Consider the following 24603-nt stretch of genomic DNA (forward strand, 5'->3'; position numbering starts at 1 on the left):
ACTGAGGGACACCTGAGATGGATGGCAAGAAAATTGCCTTGATTTTCTGTTTATGTATTTAGTCAATCAATTAGTCAACAGATATTTATTGAGTCTCTATTATATGCCAAGAACCTTGTAAGGTACTTGGGATACCATAAGGAATAGAATAAGCATATTTTATATAAAATGAGGATATTTTATATCCTTATGGACCTGCCAGTCTAGTGTGAGGAGGTGGGGTGGGGGGGAGATGTTACGTAAGCACACAGAAACAAATAATGCATCATAATAATGTTGAGGAAAGAAGGCACAGGGTGCTGACTCTACTGGTGAGGGTTAATGCAGTCTGAGGAGCCTTTTGGTAACCAGAGATCTTCATTTCCAAAGGCTGCACAGCGTCCCACTACAGGGACGCTCCCTGATTTACCTAGCCAATCCCTTACTGGGTTCACCCTCACCCCATTCTTTCCACATCATAACCCATATTTTGATGCCCATCTCCATGCATGCATCTTTGGGCATTCCTTTCATTATCTCCTCAGGTTAAAGGGCACACACATTTTTAGAGCTTTAGAAACATTGCCATACTGCCCTGCAGAAAGGTAGTACTATTGGTTTACACGGGAAAAAGTCTGCTTTAAAAAAAGCGGGGAGGCACCTGGGTGGCTCAGTGGTTGAGTGTGTCTGCCTTAGGCTCAGGTCATAATTCCAGGGTCCTGGGATGGAGTTCTGCATCAGGATCCCCACAGGGAACCTGCTTCTCCCTCTGCCTTTCTCTTTTCTCTGTGTGTCTCTCATGAATAAATAAATAAAATCTTTATAATAATAATAATAATAATAATAATAATAATAATAAGTTAACAGTAGTCAGATCCAGGTGGTAAAAAAAACCTGCGAAGATTTTTTTCTTTTCTAAATTTTCTGGATTTAAATTTCCCATTTCCCCACCTTCTAACAACTCTTACGCATATGTGTGTTACTCACTTAAAAATATTTTTGAGTTCTTAATGTACACATACATACAACATAAATATTCAGTGACTACAAAGAGAATTCAGAGAAAAGGGAGTCTCTTTGACCCCTAGACCGCTTCTTAGGCATCCTGCCAGAAATGTTTTGTGCATATACAAGAAATTAGATGGTGGCATGAGATTATACGCATTCTTCTTTTGCACCTTACACTTTTTGTTTAAGACAAAGAGCCACCACATTTTATCGAAGACTGCATAGTATTATTCTATGGTTATTTGAGCTATTTCCTCTACAAAAATATGTAATATTTATTTAACAATGATAATAAGAAAGGTGGAAAAAAGAAGAAAAAAGACCATCTACTGAGGTTAAAATATGCCTCCATTTGTTCAGGTAACATGCTGGGTTACAGAAAAAAAAAAAAAAAAACCTAAGAAATTTAGTTTCCAGGGCGGGCAGGGAGGAGGAGGGGTGGGCAGGGGAAGCAGAGTTTTTAGTCTCAAGGTTTGGAACACCTGTGCTTTTAATAAACAATTGATTTGCTTTTATCTGCGAATCCCATGACTGATCATGCCCCCCCTTTCTGTTATCTGCCGTGAAAGCTTACAGCCAAATTTTGGGACTCACATTTATCAAGAAAGGACTTCCTGACCTTCACTTTGTGTCAGGACTTCTTCACTGGTAATCCTTGTTCTCCTCTTGCCTCATCTTTCTCTCGTACATCTAATTTAGGCTCTTTCCAAGTACTGGGTGTAACTTTGTAAGCCACCCTAAATTCTTTCTGGAATAAATCAAGGTACAAAGATTTTTTTATTTTTATTTTTTATTTTTTTTACAAAAATTGAGCTAAATGTTCGGTTGTCTCGCCAACGCAATCCTCAGGGGAGATGGGCAAGACACAAGCAGGCGATGCCTCGAGAGAATAACAAAAACCTAACTGGAGGTCAATCAATTGCCGGGCTACAGGCATCAAAGCTGAGGTCTTCAGCTTCTAAATGCGCAAAGCAATTTAGCGCTTGAGTTCCCATGGCAACCATGGCCGGGCACTCGGGCGAAGATTCAGGAGTTCCTGCCTGGCGGTTGCTGCGGGGCTCTAGCTGCTGGCCGCGTGACTCCGCTCAGGCTCTGGAGTTTAGATTCTCAGGGACTTTGCATCAACGGGAGTTCTGGAGTCGGGCCTAATTGAAAATGCAGTTGCCGAGAAGAGGTGAAAAGTATACATCGGAGACGCAGTGCCAGCGAGGTAGCCCTCGAGTATCAGAGGTTCCTACCCACTTTTCTCTTCCTCGCTCTCCCTGCCGCTAAGGAGGTTAGGAAGCGGGAGATAGGACATCAGTGGGAGGGATCCACAGCAAGCTGCCCTTTCTCAAAGGGGCTAAGGGAGTGACTGGAGTATCGTCAGGGGAACGGCTGCCCTCATTAGCATTTTTAAAGCCTCAACTGGATTGATTGCTTTGGCCTCTCCCGGAGAAAGGTTGTGTTACGCGCAAGAGGAGGGGCCTCGGCGTGGGGGCTTGGAGAGGGTAACCCAGGAGTAGAAAGAGACAAGGTCGGTGAACGTCCCCTGGCCACTAGGGGAGAATTCCTAGTGATCCGGGAAGAGGGAAGAAGACTTTCTCCGCATTAAGAAAACACAAAGGAAAAAAGCAACATATTTGAGTGTCGTTAAGAAAAACTGCAGAAGCGGCTGGGGGAAGAGAGTTGGAAAATGTCCTGTTTATTGCACAGGGGAGATGGGGTGGGGTGGAATGTCTCCCAAAGCTTACTTAAAGACAACCAATTTAAAAATAAATAAATAAAAGCAACCAATTTAGAACAACCTGTCAAAATTGTACTTGGAGGGGCACCCAGGGGGCTTAGTCAGTTAAGCGTCTGCCTTGGGCTCAGATCATGCTGGGGTCCTGGGATCCAGCCCGGCATCAGGCTCCCTGCTCCATGGGCAGCTGGCGTCTCCCTCTCCACCACTTGTGCTGTCTTGCATGCGCGCTCTCTCTCATAAATAAATAAATAAATAAATAAATAAATAAATAAATACAATCTTTAAAAACTGGTACTGGAACCTGTCACTGACCTCTGCCAGCAAGAGGGCTCTGCTTCCCATACAGAGTAGAGAGAAGAGTATGGCAGGGAACACGTTGCAGCATCTCCTTGGGAAGAGGGCTATGATAGAGCCCGACACCCAGAGCAGACCTGGCCTAGGGTAAGAAAGTGCTCAGTGAGACCTTGCTGAGGAGCCTCTGAGGTTCTCTTCATGACAATCAAGTCCTTAGGTGCAGTCCCTGCCCCCAAACAGCCTTCAAGGGACTTAGCTGGGACCATTCCTATTCTGCACTTCTGTAGATGGCAGGGCTATTTATTTCTCCCACAGACATTGCTTGAGACCTCTTATGTTGGGCATGAGATGGGAGTGGAGGAGTGGACCCCCAAATGAGAAGCTCATTATGAAGACTTCTCAGTCCATTGCAGGAGATAATATGCAACTTGTGAAACAAGCAGCTTTTGAGATGGGCTTTGAAGATTGAGTAGGAGTTCGATAGGCAGAGATGTAGTCAGGGTGAGTATCAGAATTGGAAGTAAAGGCAAAGATATGAGAATGGGTGGGATAATATCTAAAACCCTTTTCAGCTCTCCCAGTCTATGATTCTGAACTTCATCCTCCTCCTAAGCAATAGTACTTCCATGAAGTCATGGATTTGGTATGCTACTAATAGTGTCCTCTGATAGACAGAAAAATAAATACACAAGCATTCAAATAAAAGGAAACATTCATTCATACCTCTCAAGGGCATTTTGCTTAATGCCCTTAAGCATGGGGCATTAAGTGGTGGGGGTTCCACATTTGGGGAAATTGTGCCAACAGTAATAAGGAACTACTGAAGGACCTATCTCCACAACTGAGAAGATTGGAGGGGGAGAGCATGGAGGCAGGCAAACTGGTCAGAGGTTCCCACAAGAATCCAGTGAAAGGGAATGGGTCCCTCGACTCAGAAGAAATGGCCCAGAAGCCTGGGGTGTATGGGGAGAAGCGATGATTAGACTACAGAACAGGTTCCGAATTTCTAGTTTGCTGCACATAAATTTGGATGGGGCAGGGCTTACATTCAATTCTGGCCATTATGTTCTTTGCAACATTGAGGGGTATTGTTTTACATTTCCCTTCTCCAATTTGGGACACATTGTTATGGTTGTTTAAAAAGGTGCCAATCTGACTGGGCAATGGCAGGAAATGTTTTCCCACAGGAAAGGCTCACATCAGATCCCTGCTGCCTTTCACAAGTAGAAATCAAGCCTCCTCCTACAGAGGACAGGAGTGCCAGACCACAGTGGCACCTTCAACAGGCGTTGAAGAAAGAAAATGTTCCTGGGGCACCTGGGTGCCTCAGTTGGTTGAGCATCCGACTCTTGATCTAGGCTCCGGTCATGATCTCAGGGTCCTGGGATGGAGCCCCATATCAGTCTCCATGCTCAGCATGGAGTCTTCTTGCGATTCTCTCTCTCACGCTCTCCCTTGCCCCTCCTCCACTGTGAACACTCTCTCTAAAATAAATAAATTTTAAAAATCTTTAAAAAGGGAGAAGCAGGCTCCCTGCAGAGACCCCAATGTAGGACTTGATCTCAGGACGCAGGGATCACGACCTGAGCCAAAGCAAGATGCCCAACCACTGAGCCACCCAGGTGCCCCAAAAATCTTTAAAAAGTAAGAAAGAAAATGTTCCTTTTTGATTAGTAGCTCTGGAATGGAGTGTTCTGCAGAGGGCCCGGGGGTAAGGGAGGAAGCAGGCAACACGTTTCCAACTCTGTCATCTGAGCAGCCTGGAATGAAAGCCCAGAGAGATGGGTCGTTCTGGAGAGACCACCACCTACCTGCCTTTTCTGTTTGCAATCTGGAGGGAGCCAAGATTGACCTGTCAGTGATGTGGAAGAAGCAAGAGAGAGAGGAGGGTCAGGTGGGAGATGACCATGTGGCATAACAGTGGCTAGGTCTTGCAGTGGCTGCAAAAACAGAGACGGAGGGCAAGGTGTGGAACGTTGATGATGACTTAGGGAAAGAGGGTCTCTCATACACTCTTGGGTGAATGTGGATCAGTTTCATGACACTTACACATACCTCTCAACTCAGCAATCTGACTTCCAGGCAAATACGAGATTTCTACATGTACAAGGGGTAATTACACAAGACTGTTCACCGTAGCAATGGTAATGGTAAAGAAGAGATACAATCTAAGTTTCTATCAGCAGAGGGCTTCGGAAAAGCGATTTTATTCTTCATGCGATGGTATACTATGTGGTGGTCAACACAAACAGCCTACATCTATAAGTTTAAAAGGAATAGAGACCAAAAAGATAAGACTGAATGAAGAAAAGAAAAAAGAAAAATTGCAAACAGCTCTTTCACACAGAATATCACTTATGACAGATTTGAAGTATATAAGACCCCGTATCACACATCACACACAGACACATAAACATGGCCCGGACATGTATCATGGTCAAGATAATGACCCAGTACTACACAATATATATTGTACATATACAATATACCTTACATATACCTTGCATGTAATACCATTAAAATCCCTCAAGATGCTGTCCTGTCCCTGTCCAGCTTGGGCTGGATTTCACCCTCCACCCCTCCACAGGGCACCCTGGCACAGTACACAAGTTGCAGAACCATACACGCTAGACAAGCATTCCTGACAACCGGGTTCTTCATAGTCTTTTATCATTCTGCAGCCTGCTGGAGGCACTGCCACCATCTTGGCTGCCATCTGTGCTTTGCAGCCCCTGCCAGGCCTCCTTGCCCTGGATCGCAGGCAAGAAGTTCCATCGAGTCAAGACACAAAAATGGGTTCTAGGGTGAATTTTGAATATTATTCTATGTGCAAGGACTCTGATCTATTATCACGAACATCTCAACTGCCTCAGTTAGGGTGGTACCTGCTTCTCTAGCTTCCTGACAGAGGTCCAGTAAATTCTGAGAAGCTAGAGGCCAGAAACAAGCTGTTGCACCCCCTGGTGTGGCCTAAAGGAAATGCTGGCGACACTTCTGCCATTGTTCTGGGGGAGAAACAAAAGCCTCCTCCATCTCCATCTCCCCCGGGAGTTTTTGGGTCTGCCAGAACATCTGCATTGTCATCAGTAGGGATTGAACATTAGCAGCCTCCTCAGAGACCCTGGTGGGATCATGCTGTTCCTTCTCAAGCAAGAGAATACAGCCTCCTCATTCTGGGAAGGTAGGGACTGTTGGATGTGCACCTCTGTCACTCTGCCCTCCCACCAACAAAGTCACCTGCCTCTGCTTTTCACCAACTCCTTTCTCCCCATGAGGACAGGCCCTTCATTTTTCCCTTAGGGCAACTCATGCTGACCACTGCTCTGGATCCCATCCCATCCCATCCTATTAGCTAACTACCTTTCATTGAATCCAAGGGTGGGAAGGTCACTTAACCTCTTTGTCTCCACGTCCTCATCTGTACTATGTGGGGAGAAAATAGTATCTGCCTTATTGAGTTGTGAGGATTGAATGAGTTAATTCACATACAGTGTTTATCTTAGTGCTTGCCATATAGTAGGCACTCAGGCTCCTGATGCTGCTGATGGTGATGAGTGTGAAAGGCACAGTTAAGGGCAATGAAGTCTGAACAGCCAGGTCTGGGATGGACAGCTCTGGAATGAGAGTTTGCTTCAGGATGGAGGCTCGATAAAGAAGGCTCAGGCCACTGCTGGGCTGGATCCTGGAGGCCATCAGGGTGCATTCTTCTGCAAAGCAGAATCAGCCACCCTTTCCTCTTGAAATCCCATCTTGTCTCCTCTGTCCTATTTAGACTTGTTTTCCTCATCTGAACTGATCAGGCAACCCGAGGGCTTGTTAGCACTGGGAGCTGGCCTCAGGTGCTGTATTGCACCAAGGCTTGAGGCACACCTTCTCCATACCCAGCCTGCACACTGGGCCTCACAGGGGCTGGGAGAAATCTATTAATGGTTCCCACCCTGAGACACTTGGAGCTCCATGGTACCCAATTCAGGGAAATAATGATTGACTAAAAAAAGCTTGTAGTCAGGACCAGTCTCGATATGGGCAAAGAGGATTTGGACGGGGAGAGAAACACCTCAGTGTCTCCTCTGCCATTCAGTGGCTGTTGCCTAAAATTCCACCTTTGGAACATTTTATTTCCTAGCCAAAGCCTTGTTCCTGGTGAAGATGCAAAGGTCCCAGGCATGGGAGCATTGTGAACAAACCTCCAATGTTGATGGCTTCAGTGGAACAGTGTGTGGAGCAAAGTCTATGCAAAACTGAGAAATACAGCAAGTTCCAGCTCCCTTCTCCCCTGCTCAGCCTGCCAATACCTACTGAGAAATAAAAGACTCAAACACAGGGAAGAGAAGCACAATGGGAGAGACCCCTTGGGGGGAAGCAGGAGGACAAGTGGGTGCTTGGTTGCAGTTTCCGGATGATAAGTGAAAAAAGATGATGAAATGAGGGGTGTGTGTATGTGTGTGTAAGGGGGAGGGAACTAAAGGAGCAGCCACGTTTCAATCTCACCACCTTCAGGGCGAATAGTAGCTGTAGTGTACACACATCACACTGCATATTTATTTTCAACAAACCTGGGGTTTTCATCCCTGCAGCACCTCTTATTAGCTGTGTGACTTTGGAGAAGTCACTTGACCTCTCTGAACCTTGGTCTTCCCATCAGTACAACCCCAATGATGATAATAGTAATACCAGATTGGTAATGTTGTTTGGGGGCTTACATGAAAAAAGAGGTGCCAGAGAAGCTAAACCAGTTTCTGGCTCAGGGGAACTCCTTTATTTGTTGCATCTGAATTGTGCCCTGAGCCAGCAATGGGGGCTTTGCCAACAATGTAAAGACACTGAGAGGCAGGAACACAGGAAAAAAGTGACTCCTGAACGTCCTCTGCTGTGTCTGTTCTTGAAATATCTCCAGAGGAGACAGCATACTCCTCGATTCAGGGTTTGGGAGCCAGAATCCAGATGGCAGGGCCCATTTATCAATGCCACCAGACTCTCAACGTTAATAAGCTTTCTGCATTCATAACCACAGGAAGAAGAGGAAATGGGCCAAATTCTTTGATGATAATGAGCATCGCCAGCTCAATTTTATATTGGCAAAGTGCATCGTGATCACTCTGATTAGTACATTCTCATATCAGCCTTTGGGAGGCACAGAAGTATTTTTCTCTTTGTTTAAAGATGTAGGAAATGGGCAGCACAAGCCTTCGGCCATTTCCAACACTTGGCCTGGTCAAATGCCTCTTCTAGGTATATGGAGTTGCCTTATTGCTATTGGAATCTTAGGGATGATTTCTTTTTTTTTTTTTTAATTTTTTATTTATTTATGATAGTCACACAGAGAGAGAGGCAGAGACACAGGCAGAGGGAGAAGCAGGCTCCATGCACCGGGAGCCTGACGTGGGATTCAATCCTGGGTCTCCAGGATCAGGCCCTGGGCCAAAGGCAGGCACTAAACCACTGCGCCACCCCGGGATCCCTTAGGGATGATTTCTGACAGTCGAGGGCCATTCAATACTTTTCCAGGAAGATAGGCTGCCTGGTGTTGTCTAAAAGACTCTTGTCTTTTACCTATCAGTTGGGGCTGTGGGTAGGCCTAGGAGCAAAGAAACTCCAAACCTTAAAAGGTTAGGAAAGAAGGGACCAGGGAGTTAGGGAAAATGGACCAATGAAAGTGCTTAGTAACATGCAAGGACCAATGGGGGGTGAGCCCCTCTGTTTCCATGAGGCAGCCTTGGTTTTCATTGGCTTGGACTGTGAAACTGTCTCCCTGAACTAGGGAGGGGGAGGATCTGCAGCTTTGTTTAGGCGCTTATACTTGTCCATGGAGAGGGGCCTTAGGAAAACTGAGGGAACTCCCACCAAGGCCTTTACCACTGGTAAGTTTATATATATATATACACACACATACCATCTCTAAAGCAGTTTTCAGCAGACTTTCCTTTTTGCCAGGTCTGCCCAAGTACAAATTGTAGTCTATACATGATATGAAAAGGCACACAGGTCATCTTAAACCCCTGAATGAAGGGCAACCCATTTATATGTCAGTCCATGCCTGTCCCAGGCCTGTCGCAATCAGCAAAGATGGTCAAAGACATTCTGCCTGCTCACCCTGGCCTAGCTCTGGAACCTGTGTGAACCCAACCCGGCACTAGGGGTTCCCTCCTCAGCAAATGATTTGAGAGGGCACTGCAAATAGTGTGTGCTGACCTGGGCACCGCATCTGAGGCTGGGAGTGAGCTGAGCCCCAGAGGCCACAGGGGCCTCCCATCTTCCCACTGTGAGGGGCCAGTTTTCCTCACCATCCATCGTGTCTGAGGCCACTGTCCTTGCTCCCTCCAACAGCCTCACCCCACGAGGGACCTGCACCCCACCCAGTTCTGAGCCTCAGCTGGTTGCTGAGGATCCAGCTGGTAGGTCTGGCTCCTGCCAGGCCCTCCCTTCCCTTAATGTTGTATCTCTGCATAGACTCCTTGGCCTTCGTGGGTTGGCTTGTGGGATGGGCAAACGAGATTCCCACACCAAGGACCACTACTGCACCTTGCTCCCTGCGTTTCCCAGATAGTGCCATCTGTATCCAATTTGCCTTGAGTTTTCCCCATGCCCCTGAGGCACCGTAGTCACACTGCTTCTCATGCCCTGACTTAACTGTTCTTTAATTTTAGCAACTGCTGTGTGCTAGAAGCTGGGAAGGTTGCTGGGTCTTGGTTGTCCCTGGCCCTGCTGCCCAGTAGCAACTTGGACCCTGATGGCCCCATTCTCTACATGGGAGCTTCCAGAATGTTCTACAGCCACCACATCATTTAGGAAATTTCCATGGGTCACTCTTCCCTTATGCAATCTCTCGAGTACTGTGGGGGCTCAAACAATGCCGAGGGGTGAGTGGGAGGGACACCCTGACAAGGCTGCCGGTTGATGTTCATGCTGACAGGAGCTCGAGTTCTTGTTCTGGAAGCAGCACCTTCCCTTCCACTCACCTGGGAAGATTTCCAAAGCTAGGAGGAATCTGAAGTCACCCTGCTGTCCCAAAGTCTGGTCTCTGGTTGTGTCAGATGAGCCCCAAGCATGTGAGAATCCAAAAAGCTGCAAGGTCCTTCACTGCTACCATGTTGGTCCCAGACACCTGCTTCCAAATCTTTGGATTCCTGATTTGCACTCACTATCCCCACTGTTCCAGAAGCCTGGAAGTGCCAGTCGGTTGGGCCTAAAATTGACCTGTGTTCCCTCAGCTCCACGTCTTCTCTTCCATGACAATGGTACTGGCCAAGCTCCCCCGGAACTGATTCCCTGCATCCCTCCTAACACACCTGGTAGCTCCTAAAGGACAGGGACTCTGCCCCATTGATCTCTGCATCCCCGTCACCACACAAGGCGTGTGTGACATAAAGGAGGGCCCAATAAGTGCTGGCAGGACAAATCTGTGCACTCAATTCAAGTGTAGGACTAACCTGGTCGCCTCACAGTGTGGTCAGTTTATTTTGTGCTTACGGACTCTCCACTCCTTTCCAGGAAAGATCTTACCTAAAATGTGGGGTTCCATTTGCCTGGAGTGGGCAAGGACAAGGGCTGAGGAATACAGGCCCCAGGTGAGATGGAGTAAACCTTGGCCAAAATATTCAACTGTGTGTGGCCCAAGAGGCACAGAGACCAACTGTTCAAGAGGGGGTTTTGGAGAGTCTGATGCATGGCGGCCTCCCAGAAAAGGGAAAACCAGAGTAAAGGGTGCTGAAATGTGGATCAGGGCCTTGAAGACGCTGTTTCTAAGGGAGCAGAATGTAACAGAAAAGCACAGGTCTGAGGGGGATCTGGGTGGCTCAGTGGTTGAGCGTCTGCCTTTGGCCCAGGTCACGATCCCGGGGTTGGGGGATCAAGTCCCAAGTCTGGCTCACTGCGGGGAGCCTGCTTCTACCTCTGCCTATGTCTCTGCCTCTCTATGTCTCTCACGAATAAATAAGTAAAACCTTAAAAAATAAAGAGCACAGGCCTGAGGCCATATTGCCTAGAGTCAAATACCAGCTTTGCCAGTTCCTGGGTGACTTTGGGCAATTTCATCAGGAAACTTTTCATTCCCCAGCTTCTTCAGGTATAAAACAGGGGACAGTAAAACTGTCTACTCCACCTAGTTAGCACACAGATTACAAATGGTACATAGCGACTGCCTGGGAACACAGATCATTCTCAATACATAGCATCTATTAATATCATTAATAAAATTTGGTGCATGATTGATATTCACGTGCGATATGCAACCTGGTTAAATTTTTAGAGACCTCAAGGAGTGTCTTCAGGGTGTCGTTACATATGTAGGAGGATGACATTTTCTTGGAAATTCATTTTAGGAGAGTAAATGAAGTGACAGTGAACTGGGTATTTTTTTAATAATAAATTTATTTTTTATTGGTGTTCAATTTGCCAACATACAGAATAACACCCAGTGCTCATCCCGTCAAGTGCCCCCCTCAGTGCCCGTCACCCATTCACCCCCACCCCCCGCCCTCCTCCCCTTCCACCACCCCTAGTTCGTTTCCCAGAGTTAGGAGTCTTTATGTTCTGTCTCCCTTTCTGATATTTCCTACCCATTTCTTCTCCCTTCCCTTCTATTCTCTTAGTGAACTTGGTATTTTTTTTTTAATTTTTTTTAAATTTTTATTTATTTATGATAGTCACAGAGAGAGAGAGAGAGAGAGAGAGAGAGAGGCAGAGACACAGGCAGAGGGAGAAGCAGGCTCCATGCACCGGGAGCCCGATGTGGGATTCGATCCCGGGTCTCCAGGATCGCGCCCTGGGCCAAAGGCAGGCGCCAAACCGCTGCGCCACCCAGGGATCCCAGTGAACTTGGTATTAAGGGTAAAAGGGTATTAAGTCTGCTGGGCTCAAAAATTGCTGGAGTCCGGAAACGGGTTGTGGTTGTGTGTGTGCATGCCTATCTCCCTTGGCTTGACTGTGGGCCCCTGGTGGCAGCACCGAGCCCAACTCTCTCTCCTGCACCTCACCACTCTGCACACCTAGCCCGGGTCAGCCACAGAACATGCATGAGCAGAGAGGGTAACCAAACAGTTCTGAACAGGAGCCACCTGACTTGGGTCTGTGAGAGCCCTGAATGACATGCCTACAACTGCTTTGCCCATTTGTCCATTCGTTTACATAAAGCACCTACAATGCACTGGGCTCACAATAGGTCCACATCTTCAACCTAGGCCACAGGCTCCTTATTCACTCAACTTAGGACCCAGGCTACATTTGAAGGTCCTCCTTTTAGCTCAGGGACTGTTTTGGTCAGACACGCTGCTCAGCTTTGACTTTCAGCCTCTTTCCAAGATCCTGCCTCTTAAATCTTCCCCACTGGCTCCTCTCATTACTGCTTATTAACAGGTGTGGTCCAGGTTAGCAACTGGACCTTTCCAGCTTCAGGACACCACACTCCAGTCTGGCCCTAACACTCCAGGTTCATACTGGCCTGAAAAGGTGGTTGTAAGTGAGGACTACAGACAAAGAGAATAGAATATTTGAGCCCTGCTCTTGGGGAGGAAGTAGATGAGGGGCAAAGCAGGGCATGGAGAAACAATGAGGCCAGGAAGTCAGTCAGTGACAGTCCTTTCCTGGACCCCTATTGGGGGTGAAGTGAAGCCACCAACCTTCCACAGAAACAGCAGCCTGGGCTGCCTGCCACTGTATCACCACACAAGCTTGGAGCCCAGTAAGTGAAGCTTCAGGCTTCCGTTTCAAAGACTAGCTCACTCTGCCAGACTGTGTGGTTTGAACACACTCTAGATGTTTTCCTGCTGAAATCACAGAGACTAGGGACTGGAGTGATTGGAGGGAAGAGTAGAATGCACAGGGGCAGGGGCTGAGGGGATGGCTTCATCTGTGACGCCTGCAAGGCCTTTGTCTCCAGGCAAGGCCTCCAGAGTCTTGCAGTCTCCACCCCAGGCCAGTCTACCCTCTCTTGCCTGAAAGAAAGCACTTGGGATCTGTGGCAGCTGTTTGGGTCAGGGCTGGCAGGCCCTGGTAGGGAAGTCCAGAGTCAAGGGAGACAGGGAAAGAGAAGGCTGGCAGCATCCTGCATGGGAAGCTTCTCAGAGGCCGTCCTTGCCTCGCCCTTCTTGTACTCCTTTTGTTTTTCATCCCATCCCCACCCCTAGCCTGCTGAGAATCAAGAGGTGAGGGCCAGAATCAGATGAGTACATAAGCCAGACGCTGAATGTTTCAACCCATAAAGGGAAGAAGGGAGGCAACATGAAATCCTGCTACCCCCACCCCCTTTTTTCTTCTTCAACTTATTGGAACTTGTCTGTGCTGTCTTCTGTTTTAAAGATGATTTTGAAAGTCAGGTGCATATATTTCTGAATCACTCAGGAGTCGGGTTACCTGTGGAAGGGCAGGGCCCTACTGTTTCTTTCCTGTTCCCTCTGCTCTTCAGGTTAGAGTCATGCCAGAGGCCACAAAGGAGTGGCTGGTAGACATGTTCGGATGATGTAGCTCACAAATTTAAAATCGCTGTCAATGGTGAAAAGTGATTTTATTTATTTATTTATTTATTTATTTATTTATTTATTTATGAGAGAGAGAAAGAGAGAGCAAGTGAGTGCCAGGGGATGGGCAGAGGGAGAAGGAGAGGGAATCTCAAGCAGACTTCACGTGGAGCTTGAAGCCCAACACAGGGCTCAATCCTACCTGAAATCATGACATGAGCCAAAATCCAGAGCCAGATGTTTAACTGACTGAGCTGCCCAGGTACCCCAAAAGTGACACTATTTTATATTGAAACCAAGTATGGGGGTGCCTGTGTGGCTCAGTGGTTAAGTGTCTGCTTTTGGCTCAGGTCATGATCTCAGAGTCCTGAGATCAAGCCCCAGGTCGGGCTCCCAGCTCAGCTGAGAGCCTGCTTCTCCCTCTCCCCACTGCAGGACTCTGAGATCATGACCTGAGCCAAATCTGTACGAGGTGCTGGTGATTCAAGGATAAGGAGGATTCCCGCTCTTGAGGAACACATGGTTCAGCAGCAGGAACAGATCATTATAAACCAATAGATACATAATAATGATGGAGCATTGGACTGGATGCAACAAGAATCTAGAGGAGGAAATCCACAACTCTGCTTGTATGAGTCTTTACTGGGGAGATGAAGCTTCATTTGGATCTTAAAGGATGGGTACCCATTTCTAGGTAGGCTGTGGGTGGCATGGCATAGAGGTTAGAACAAAGGCAAACATGGAGATGTGTTTTGGAAATAGTTAAATAGCTGGATATGTAGATCAGGGATTTCAACCGAAAATGCTGAGAGGGCTCAGGAAGCTAATATAAGTGAGAGAAGCAGGTCATGTACAGAGACAAGTTCAAGCATAGTAAGTGGTCCTGCATGCCTGAAACATCATAAGGAGATGTGTGGACTGTGGGAAATGGGGCAATTTGCACCCCGTCTAAGGGGACAGCTGCTTTTCAGCTGTTCTGTTCATTCTCATCTAGAATTACTGACCCAGGTTGCCATGTTTTCCCATTTTTTGAGATGCCAAAAACTCATGTTTGGTTTCTTGCTTTTTAAAGTTTTTTTTTAATTTATTTATTTGACAGAGGGAGAGGTAGCAAAAGAGAGAGACCAAGAGCTTGGTGCAGAGCCTGGCACACTCCGGGAGCTCATGGACAAAAAGACTGGAGTCCATATGACCAAGGAGCATGACACTTGAACTTTATTGGGGGTTGGAGTGCTCCAGGGGCCACCCCACATCACTCTGGTCTAGAATACTGCCTCCAGCACATCTTAGGTCTGGGACCTTCAGCAAGTGACTTAACCTCCCTGCGGTTCAACATCTAAACCAGGAAAAACAATGGGAATGATACTACTTCATTACAGAATAGGTATGAGAAGGTAAACAAGGTACCAGGTGACATGCTGCAGCCGGTTAATATGTGTTTGTTTGGGCCCTGTGTCAGTCTGGGTTAGTAAAAGAGTATGTGGTTGTGTGAGCATGAGTGGGTATGTTCAATGAAATGTGGAACTACATACGTATGATCTGTGTTCCTATCCAGTTCTGATTCCTTGGGATACCCTCTCAAGGGAAGATTAAGGCACATACCCTAAAAGGAAGAAGCCTGTTCTAGAATGCTCAACAAAACCTACAAAGAGAGCTTAGCGTACTTCTTCCAGGAGAGCCCTGCCTTGCCCCAACCCCCATCCCATGGTGGCCACACACGCCATAGGTATGAACGCTGTACTCTCTTAACCCATTTTGGGTTGTCGTTTCCTCATCTAGGTAATGGAAATGGTAACCACTGCTTAGAAGGCTGGGTGGGTAACCTAAAAGCACTTCACCTGGTGTTAGTGTATGGCGCAGAAGCTCAATAAACACTAGGGTTCTTTCCCTCCTCTGGGGCCATAGGACTGCAGGCTAACAAGTGAAGAATGGCAGAGGAGGGGACACTGACTGTGTGTTGTACACTGAAGGGGATGGGCATGAAAGTTATGGGGACACGATGAGAGGATGGCCATAGGATTGTAAATGAGTGGAGAAGATGCGTGTGTATTTCTAAAATGTGGTGGTGGGGTGAGGGGTGGTAGGTTCTCATGGAGTCCTGAATACCCACAACCACTTCACACAGCACCCAGCTGACCTGGTGCAACCAGTTCCCACCTAACCAAAGAGAGCCAGACTGTGGTTAACCAAGCTTTCTGAGATTTCCCACAGACACCACAATAGGATTATTGATTGTGAGTGTATCTGCCACTGAACTGGACTTAACTTGAAGTTGTAGCCTTTTTTGAATGTTTCAAAAGATGTTTCATAGGAACACTGTTTATAAACGGTGAAAAATGACAAGAAATCCAAATATCTAAAAACTGGAGAATGGATGAATAAATTGAGGTGCAGCCATTGTGTGGAACAGTATACAGCAATAAAAATTAACAAATTATAACTCCTTTATCTGCATGGATTAACCTCAAGAGCACAATGTTAGAAAAAGCAAGTTACAGAAGAATATGCATGCACAGTATGATGCCAATTACATAAAGTTTAAAAACATGCAAGATAATATATGTAGTTTATGGATGAATACATATGTGGCAAAAGTATAAATGCACACATGGGAATTAGAAACAGAGATACTGGCTTCTAGGCTAGGATGGGGTGGAGCTTACAGCTGGCTTCTAATAAGCTGTTCCTTAGCCAAAATCTGAAGCAAATGTGGCAAAATGTTAAGATTTGACATTTATCCCCCTACTTTGCTCTATGTTTGAAAGACTTTACAATTTTGAAAATTCAGGGCAACAAAGGGTCTCAGGCTGCCCCTGCCTCATCCTTTTGTACACACTCCTTTTTTGAGGGCCTGCTGCAACAGACATGAGACTGGGGGGGGGTCTCTATCACAGGTCTCTCACAGACCATAAATCATTTAAAGCTTCGTATGACCCTGGCATTTAAGGCTCAGACTGGTGAAGTGACTTATCTAAAGACAAGAAGTGTGATTAGATCCCAGGTTCCCAGGCCCCACTCTCATACCATGCATCTGAAAATATGAATCCTATGCTGCTTGAGGTTCTCTCTCTCCATCTCCCTCTTCCCCTCCCCATGCTCATACTCGTTCACACTCAGTCTTTCTCAAATAAATAAAATCTTTAAAAAAATAAGAGAATCTTAAACCTTAAAAAAATAAAGTGGCAAACTTAAGCCCTAATAGATCAATAATTACATTAAATGTAAACGGTCTATATATCCAAACTGAAAGAGTTTAGCAGAATGCACTAAAAAACACAACCTGATTATATGTTGTCCACAAGAAACTCACTTCAAATGTAACAATATAATAAGTAGGCTTAAAGTAAGAAGATGGAAAAGATATATCATGCAAACATTAATTTTAAAAAGCAACAGCGACTGTATTGATATCAGATAAAGTAGACTTTATAATAAAGGAAATTACAAGGAAAAAGAGATATTGCATGGGTCTCTGTATACATACATATACAGACATTACACATGATGAAAGGATAAATCCACCAGGAAGATAGCAATCCTAAATGTGGATATAACAAATAATAGAGCTGCAAAATACAAGGAGCAAAAGCTAACAGAGCTAAGAGTAGATATAGGTGAATCTACAGTTATAGCTGGGGACTTAAACATTCCACTTGCAATAACTGATAGACCTACTAGACAGAAAATCAGAAGAACACAACAACATAATCAACCCATAGGATCTGACATTCTTAGAACACTCTATCCAACAAGAATAGAGTACACATTTTTCTCAAGCATTTATGGAACATTCATTAAGGTAAACCATATCCTTGACTATAAACAAACCTCAATACATGAAAAATGTTTGAAATCATGTTGTATTTTCTGACTATAATGGAATCGAACTAAAAATCAATTTAAAAGAGACAACAAGGACATCTCCAAGCACATGGAAATGAAACAACACAGTTCTAAACAATCATGGGTCAAAGAGGAAGTCTCAAAGAAAAATTTAAAATACATTGAACTGAGTAAAAATTAAAATACAGCACATCTAAACTTCTGGGATCTGAAACAGTACTTAGAAAATTTATGGCACTAAATGCTTACATCAGAAAAGTGGAAAGGCCTTAGATCCATAATTTGGAGGTTCCTTCCCCCAAGAAAATAGAAGAGAAAAACAGACCCAAAGCAAGAAGATTAAGGGAAAAATAAAGATAGGAGCAGAAATCAATGAAATTTAAAATGAAAAAAGTGAGCAAAATCAGTGAAACAAAAACCTGGCTCTCAAAAAAAAAAAAATCAACAAAACTGATAAACCTCTAGCAAGATTAACAAAAATAAAAAGAGAGAAGAGACAAATCATCAATATTATGAATAAAACAGGGATATCACTACAGATCCTGAGACCATTAAACAGAGAATAAGCAAATATTATTAACTACTTTACACTCATAAATTCAACAACTTAGGGGATCCCTGGGTGGCTCAGCGGCTTAGCGCCTGCCTTTGGCCCAGGGCGAGATCCTGGAGTCCTGGGATCGAGTTCCACATCAGGCTCCCGGCATGGAGCCTGCTTCTCCCTCCTCCTGTCTCTCTCTCTCTCTCTCTCTCTCTCTCTCTCTCTCTCTCTCATAAATAAATAAATAAATCTTTAAAAAAATTCAACAACTTAGAAGAAATGGACCAATATCTCAGAACCACAAACTACCAAAGCTCAATCAAGAAATGGATCACCTGAATAGTCCTAGGATTTAAAAAATTGAATTCAAAATTTGAAAAGCTACTGAAAAAGAAATCTCCAAGCCAAGGTGGTTTCACTGAGAATTCTACCAAACACTTAAAGAAAAATTAACACCAATTTTACACAGCCTTTTACAGAAGACAGAAAAGGAGAGAACACTCCCCCAACTCATTTCTGAAGTCAGTATACAGATCAATGGCTCAAAATAGAGAGCCCATTAATAGACCCACAAATTACACCCAACTGATCTTGACAAAGGTGCAAAAATAATTCAATAGAGGGAGGTAGCCCTTTCAACAAGGGGTACTGAAGGGATTGACACCCACAGGCAAAAAAACAAAACAAGCAAAAAACAAACAATAAAGGCTAAACCTCACACCTCACAAAGAATAAATTAACTAAACGTGGGTTAGAGAAAATCTAAGGTGAGACAAAGGGTTCTTGGATTTGCTGCTGGAAGGACAAGCCACAAAATGAAAAATTGGTAAACTCAACCTCATCAAAGTTAAAATGTTTTGCTTTGCAAAATCCCATGAAAATAAAAGCTGCAGAGTGTTGGAAAGTATTTGTAAACCACATAATCAACAAAGGACTAGTATCTAGAATACATAAAGCACTCAACAGCAGAAAAATGAACAATCCTATTAAAAAAACAAAGGCCATGAACAGACATTTCACTGAGGAGGATATACAGATGGCAAATAAGCACATGAAAAGATGGTCAACATCGGTAGTCATTAGGGAAATGTAAGTTAAGACCACAGTGCAGTATCACCACACCTATCAGAATGGCTAAACTTAAAAAAAAGAAAAGAAAGGAAAAAAATAAAACAACCCATAGTGGCCACACCAAATGCTTGTAAGGATGCTGCGAAACTGGATCACTCATGCATTGCTGGTGGGAATGTGAAATGGTACAGTCATTCTGGTAAATAGTCTGACAATTTCTTTAAAAATTAAGCATGTGATTACCATGCAACTTGGCAATTGCACTTGAGCATTTATCCCAGACAAATGAAAATTTATGTTCACAGACAAACCTATTACATAGATGTTCATAGAAGCTTTACTCATAACAGCCCCAAACTGGAAACAACCCAGATGTCCTCCAATAGATGAGTGGTCAAACGAGCATGGAATACTACTCAGCAAAGAGAAGGAGTAAACTGATAGAACAACTTGCAAGGATCTCAAGAAAATTATGCTTGATGAGAAAAGCTAGTATTGAAAGGTTACATAAGATATGAATTCCTCCATATAACATTGTTGAAATAATAAAACTATACTATACTCTTGGAGAATAGACTCTTGATTGCTGGGGTGAAATGCAGGTAGTGGGTGTGAATACCAAGTGGTAGCACCAGGGAGATCTTCAGTGGTGAGCAAACAGTTCTGCATCTCGATTGTGGGGATGGTTATACAAATCTACACATGTGATAAAATTGCATACATACAATACATACACTCATATACCGAATGCACTGTGAAATCTGAATCAGCTTTGTGGATTGTACCAATATCAATTTCCTGCTTTTGATACTCTTCTATAATTATGTAAGATGTCAACGTTGGGGAACACTGGGTGAAGGGTCACAGACCCCCTGTATATTTTTTTGGAACTTTCTGTGAATCTGTAATTATTTCAAAATAAAGAGGTTTTTTTTGTTTTTAGTAGGTTGGTTTATGTATTTGATGTATTTATTTCCTAAAATGTCCGAGCTGGGTTTTTTCAGGAGAGGCTGTAAGCCACTATATGGGAACAGGGAAGGGAGAAAAACCAGCGTTTGCTGAGAACTTGCTCTGGGCCAGATAGGTCATGTACATGATCGTATTTACTTTCAAGACAACCCTGACAAGGTTGGCATTTTATTTTCATTTCATGATGAAGACAGCGAGACTTGGATTCAGGGCTTGCCCAAGTTAGTAGCTAATAATTCCTGATTGAAGCTGATAATTAGAAAGTGCTTATGTGTGTGCTAAGTGCCATGCATAGATTATCTCATTTAATCCTCAAAATAACAATGTAAGGCAGGTACTGGTATTACCCTCATTGTACAGGTGAGGGTTCTGAGGCTCAGAGAGGTAAAGTGACCTTCCCTAGATCACACAGCACTGAAGATGTGGAATGAGGATCCAAGACAGATGTGTAGGAATCTGACGCTCTTCGCCTCAACCCCAAAACACTTCTGAAAGTAAAGTGGGGTAACAAATGCATTTCAAATACTGGAATTAAAATCACAAACTTAGTAACAAAAAGGAAATGCATTTCAGGTTTTTAGGCAGAAATGATCCCTCTTTGGTGCTCTCAAAAAAGCCCTATGTAGTCTCCTTCCCCAGCCTTTAGAGCCCCTTTTGCATATATATTGCCATAGGTCTGCCTCTCCCTCCAAGCGTTAAGTTACGTAAACTCCTAGAGAGATAGAACTGTGGTTTACACGTGTTTGTGACCCTAGAGCTTGCCATGATGTAGGGACACAATGATGTCTGGTACAGGAACAAAAGGAAGTAAAGATCAGGGGCACCTGGTTGGCTCAGTGGTTGACCATCTGCCTTTGGCTCAGGTCGTGATCCTGGAGTCCTGGGATTGAGCCTCCCACGGGGAGCCTGCTTCTCCCTCTGCCTATGTCTCTACCTCTCTCTGTGTCTCTCATGAATGAATAAATAAAATCTAAAAAAAGAAAAGAAAGTAAAGATCACGTTCAATCCTGTGAACAATTCTCTCCTCACTAAGGGGGCTGGACCTGGGAATATTTGAGAGTGCATCTCTTATCAGCACCCCATTGGCCTGGGCTGGGTAGATTGGTGGACTTGGCTGTCTTTGATACTCCATCACAACCACCAGTTTGTCCTACCTCAGCAGAGCCAATTGTTCTATTTTCAGGATTTTTGCAAGCCAGTTGTTAAACTGTTTGTAGCTTGAAATCAGCCATGGGAAAAAAAAAAAAAAAAGAAATCAGCCATGGTAAGAATATTTATGCCACAAAAATTGGCAAATGCTACATAGCAGAGCACCCACATTACACACATCAGAACTGGTTGTTAAACATTTATCGGCACACCACTGATCACAAACATTTGGTTGCAGCACTTTGGGACATGTAAAAAAGCCCCGAGAGGAAGGGGCAAAAGTGAGCCTTCTCTGGTGCCTCAAATGTTCTATATGTTGATCCGGGGTGGTGGTTACACACAGTCGTGTGCATATGAAGAAGTTTAGCAAGCTGTACATTTATAACTAGTGTGCTTTACGCAATTTATGGCATGTATGTTTTCCTCAATAAAAATGAACTCCCAGACTATGCAAAGAGCTGTAAATTGATCCTGGATGCCCCCTGTGGAGACCCCACTTATCAAGATGCAGGATGAGCCCCCAGCCATATTGATCTATGTCACAGATGACACAGCTCTGTTCAGTGCATTATCTACTACGCAGGAGGGGGCAAAGGGGGTCCAAACAGCAGCTGGCATCAAGAATCTGAATCCCTCTGCATCTTTTCTTTGTTGCTGCTGCTGTCATCTCTCACCTATGTTATTCCTGGCTCTGTGGCTAGAGACGGTGCTGTTTGCTAACGGGCAGCATGACTCACTACTCGGCAGATCATTTTTCTAATTAAGTGGAGAGATGGATGGATATTTTCCCATACTTGGGCAGAAGCCTCATTCACTTGGATCTTTTTACTGGATTCACTCAACTTTACATTTCAGGGGAGATTTTCTCCACTTTAAAAGAATATAGTACAAAAAAACTGCCCCCTTCAGATGATCAGACTTTTAGAGAAAATGGAGAGGAAGCTAAGCACTTCTCAAAAATGCACCCTAAGCACTTCTCAAAAACACACCCTCACCGGGGAGAGGAAACCACCTTTCCTGAGTTTCTTCCATGAAGTTGCCCTAGATGGGAAGGCCCAGCTCCCTCTTTTATCTCTAGAATGCTGGCTGGCATTTAACCTTTCTGATACAATCCCGGTGCTTTCCCTGCCCCCTTTCTTCTCAGCAAACCTGAGGAACAACTTGCTAGGGGCAGTTGCTTTACTCTGGGAAGGGATGATGGGATCTTGCAGACAGAGCCTGTGAACCGGGAAGTGGACACCACTCGGGACAGGGAGAGGGTCTACCTGCAGGAACAGGAGGTCTGGCTCTGTGCCAGCCCTTCATGGGGAGGCAGGAGCAGCCGGGATGGGATTTGAAGGGTGAACAAGGACAAGTTTGCCCAGTGTCAACATCAGAGTCTTGAGAAAGCACAGTCTGTTCCCCATCTCCCTTCCAGGCTCAGAAATAATCCCTCAGATAAGCCTAGCTCAAGCCCCAAATTCCCAGAGTGCAGTGTAGACAGATATTGCTGTGAGGCTTTGTTTTTAAGTAGGGTGGTGGTAGCTCCTGGCAGTCCCATTCAGCCCCTTTCAACTAGAGTCATGAAGGTCACCCATCCACTCAATCCCCTCCCATTTTTGCCCAGGCAGGGTGAGCAGGCCCTGGCATTGATCTCACTGCATCTTCACTGTATTCACTGGCCCTTATGCAACCTGCCACTTATGAGTCCAGGCCTGAAGCCCAAGCCTACTAGGATAGGGTTATACTTCCCACTTGGCTTCTGCAAAGCTTTTTTCCATAGGGTCTACTTCCTATCACACACACACACACACACACACAGACATACAGACAGACACACACACACACACACACACACACACACACACACACACATGAGTCTATGCCATGCCTAAGCCTTCTACACCCAAAGAACCACCCAAGAACCAGTATTCCCAACCTTGCACCTTCCTCAACAGCCTAGGTGGCTGAGATCCCAGCATGCCTGCTGCTCAAGTTATGACAACTCACTGAAGTCACTAAGAACAGTCCTAGGATGCTCTTGGCAAATACAACCAATGCTTGGCCCACCTTTGGTGCTAAAGGCCCCACCAGAGCCCCCCTCTACCCCTAATGTCCAAAAATAGGCCTGGCCTGCCCCTTCTGCCTGGGAGAGGTTGGGCTAATAACCTTCTGCATCTCTGCTGGTTCCTGACCTTCAGAGTTCTTACCAGTGGTTGAAGTCATGTTTGGGGCTCAGGCCCAAGTCTCTTTCAGGAGGGACTGTTGTGAGACATACCCACTATATTGCCAACAATGTCAGCACTTATCATGCCCTCATCAGGTCACCTGAGTGTACTAGAAGCTAGTGCCTCTTCCCCTCTCAAATTGGCTGGGATGTGGGCAAGGGAAGGGAGGAACAGCGACCTGGAAAAGGAGGTCAGGTGGGAGGATCAGCTGCCATGTTGGGTTGCTGGTTTCCCCACATAAGCAATGGGTGCCAATAGGCATTTAACAGATGCATGTTGAATACATATATAAATAAATTCATGGATGAATCCTCAAATATACAGGGAAAACATTCTGGAGTTCACAGACATCTCTATCACCCACCCAGTCTGCCTTCTCTACCTCTTTGTGTTTCCCTTCTTTCAGCTAAGTATCATTCAGTCCTTTTCTCTGAAGTGTAAACTGAGTCTTTAAAAATTAAGAACCTTGCCTGTAGGCAGCCCAGAAAGTTGAAAACAACCCCAAGAAGACCTTGCAAGGCTCCTGACACTCTGCAAATGCAACTCAAACAGACTGAACATGACTGAGAGGTTATGTGCTACCAGAGGGTCCTGGACAGACATACATCTGGGGCTGGACTTTGCCCCGTCTGCCTTTCTCATGGGGTTCCTAGCACCCCTCTGGCTCCCAATCCTCCAGCAGCAAGCCCAACACTATTACAGTCCTAAACTCCCATCCATTAGGGGTCCAGTAGGCAGATCACAAGTGTGGTGGGGGGCCAGGCTGCATGGACCAAGCCTCTCTTGGAGCCTACAGACAGACACCTGAACACAGAGCCCCTAGTGGAGTCACTGAGAGGAACATGGCCAAAGCCCATCCACCTTCTCCCTACCTCAGTTACCAAGGTGCTTGGACATCCTGCGGGTCCCCCTCCCATTTCCCACCAGGCCTGTATTGGACCCCCAGACCTCACTGACAGGGCAAAGGTTAAAATGTCCCAACCACGTACCTAGTCATTCCAGCAACTTTCCCAGCAGTCCTCCAGATCGCTTGCTTGGGAGCTGGAGGAGGGGACAAGGTGAACGGACAAGGCTGGTAAGGAAAGCTCTGGGCTCCGTAACCTCCTGGCCAACTTAAGAGTTTCCAGACTAAGGCCGGAGGAGGGACAAGCAAAGGAGAGAAAGGAAAAGAGGCAGGACCAAAGCTAACCCCTTTTTTTTTTCCTTCCTAAACTCAATCCAGATTCGCTTTCTGAGGGCTGCTTGAAACTGATCCCCACAGCTCTGACTTGTCCTTTCTTAAAGACATAGTCTCCACTTTGGGGTGGTGGTAGTGGGGAGGCAGAGAGAAGAATCTCACCTGGCCAAAATATGTCCCAGAAC

The 24603-nt window shown here is 45.4% G+C and overlaps 1 protein-coding gene across 1 annotated transcript in view; it reads right to left on the minus strand.

Annotated features, from left to right (window-relative positions):
* NHSL2 (NHS like 2) overlaps window positions 1-24371 on the minus strand; it is a 118559-nt gene extending 94188 nt beyond the window's left edge. Inside the window, exon 1 of the mRNA XM_072746337.1 lies at window positions 24231-24371. The gene's annotated coding sequence lies outside the window, so the exon portion shown is untranslated. The remainder of the gene's footprint in view (window positions 1-24230) is intronic.
* Between the last annotated feature and the right edge of the window lie 232 nt (window positions 24372-24603).

The sequence above is a fragment of the Vulpes vulpes genome, unplaced genomic scaffold (assembly GCF_048418805.1).
Source record: "Vulpes vulpes isolate BD-2025 unplaced genomic scaffold, VulVul3 u000000690, whole genome shotgun sequence".
Classification (NCBI taxonomy): Eukaryota; Metazoa; Chordata; class Mammalia; order Carnivora; family Canidae; genus Vulpes; species Vulpes vulpes.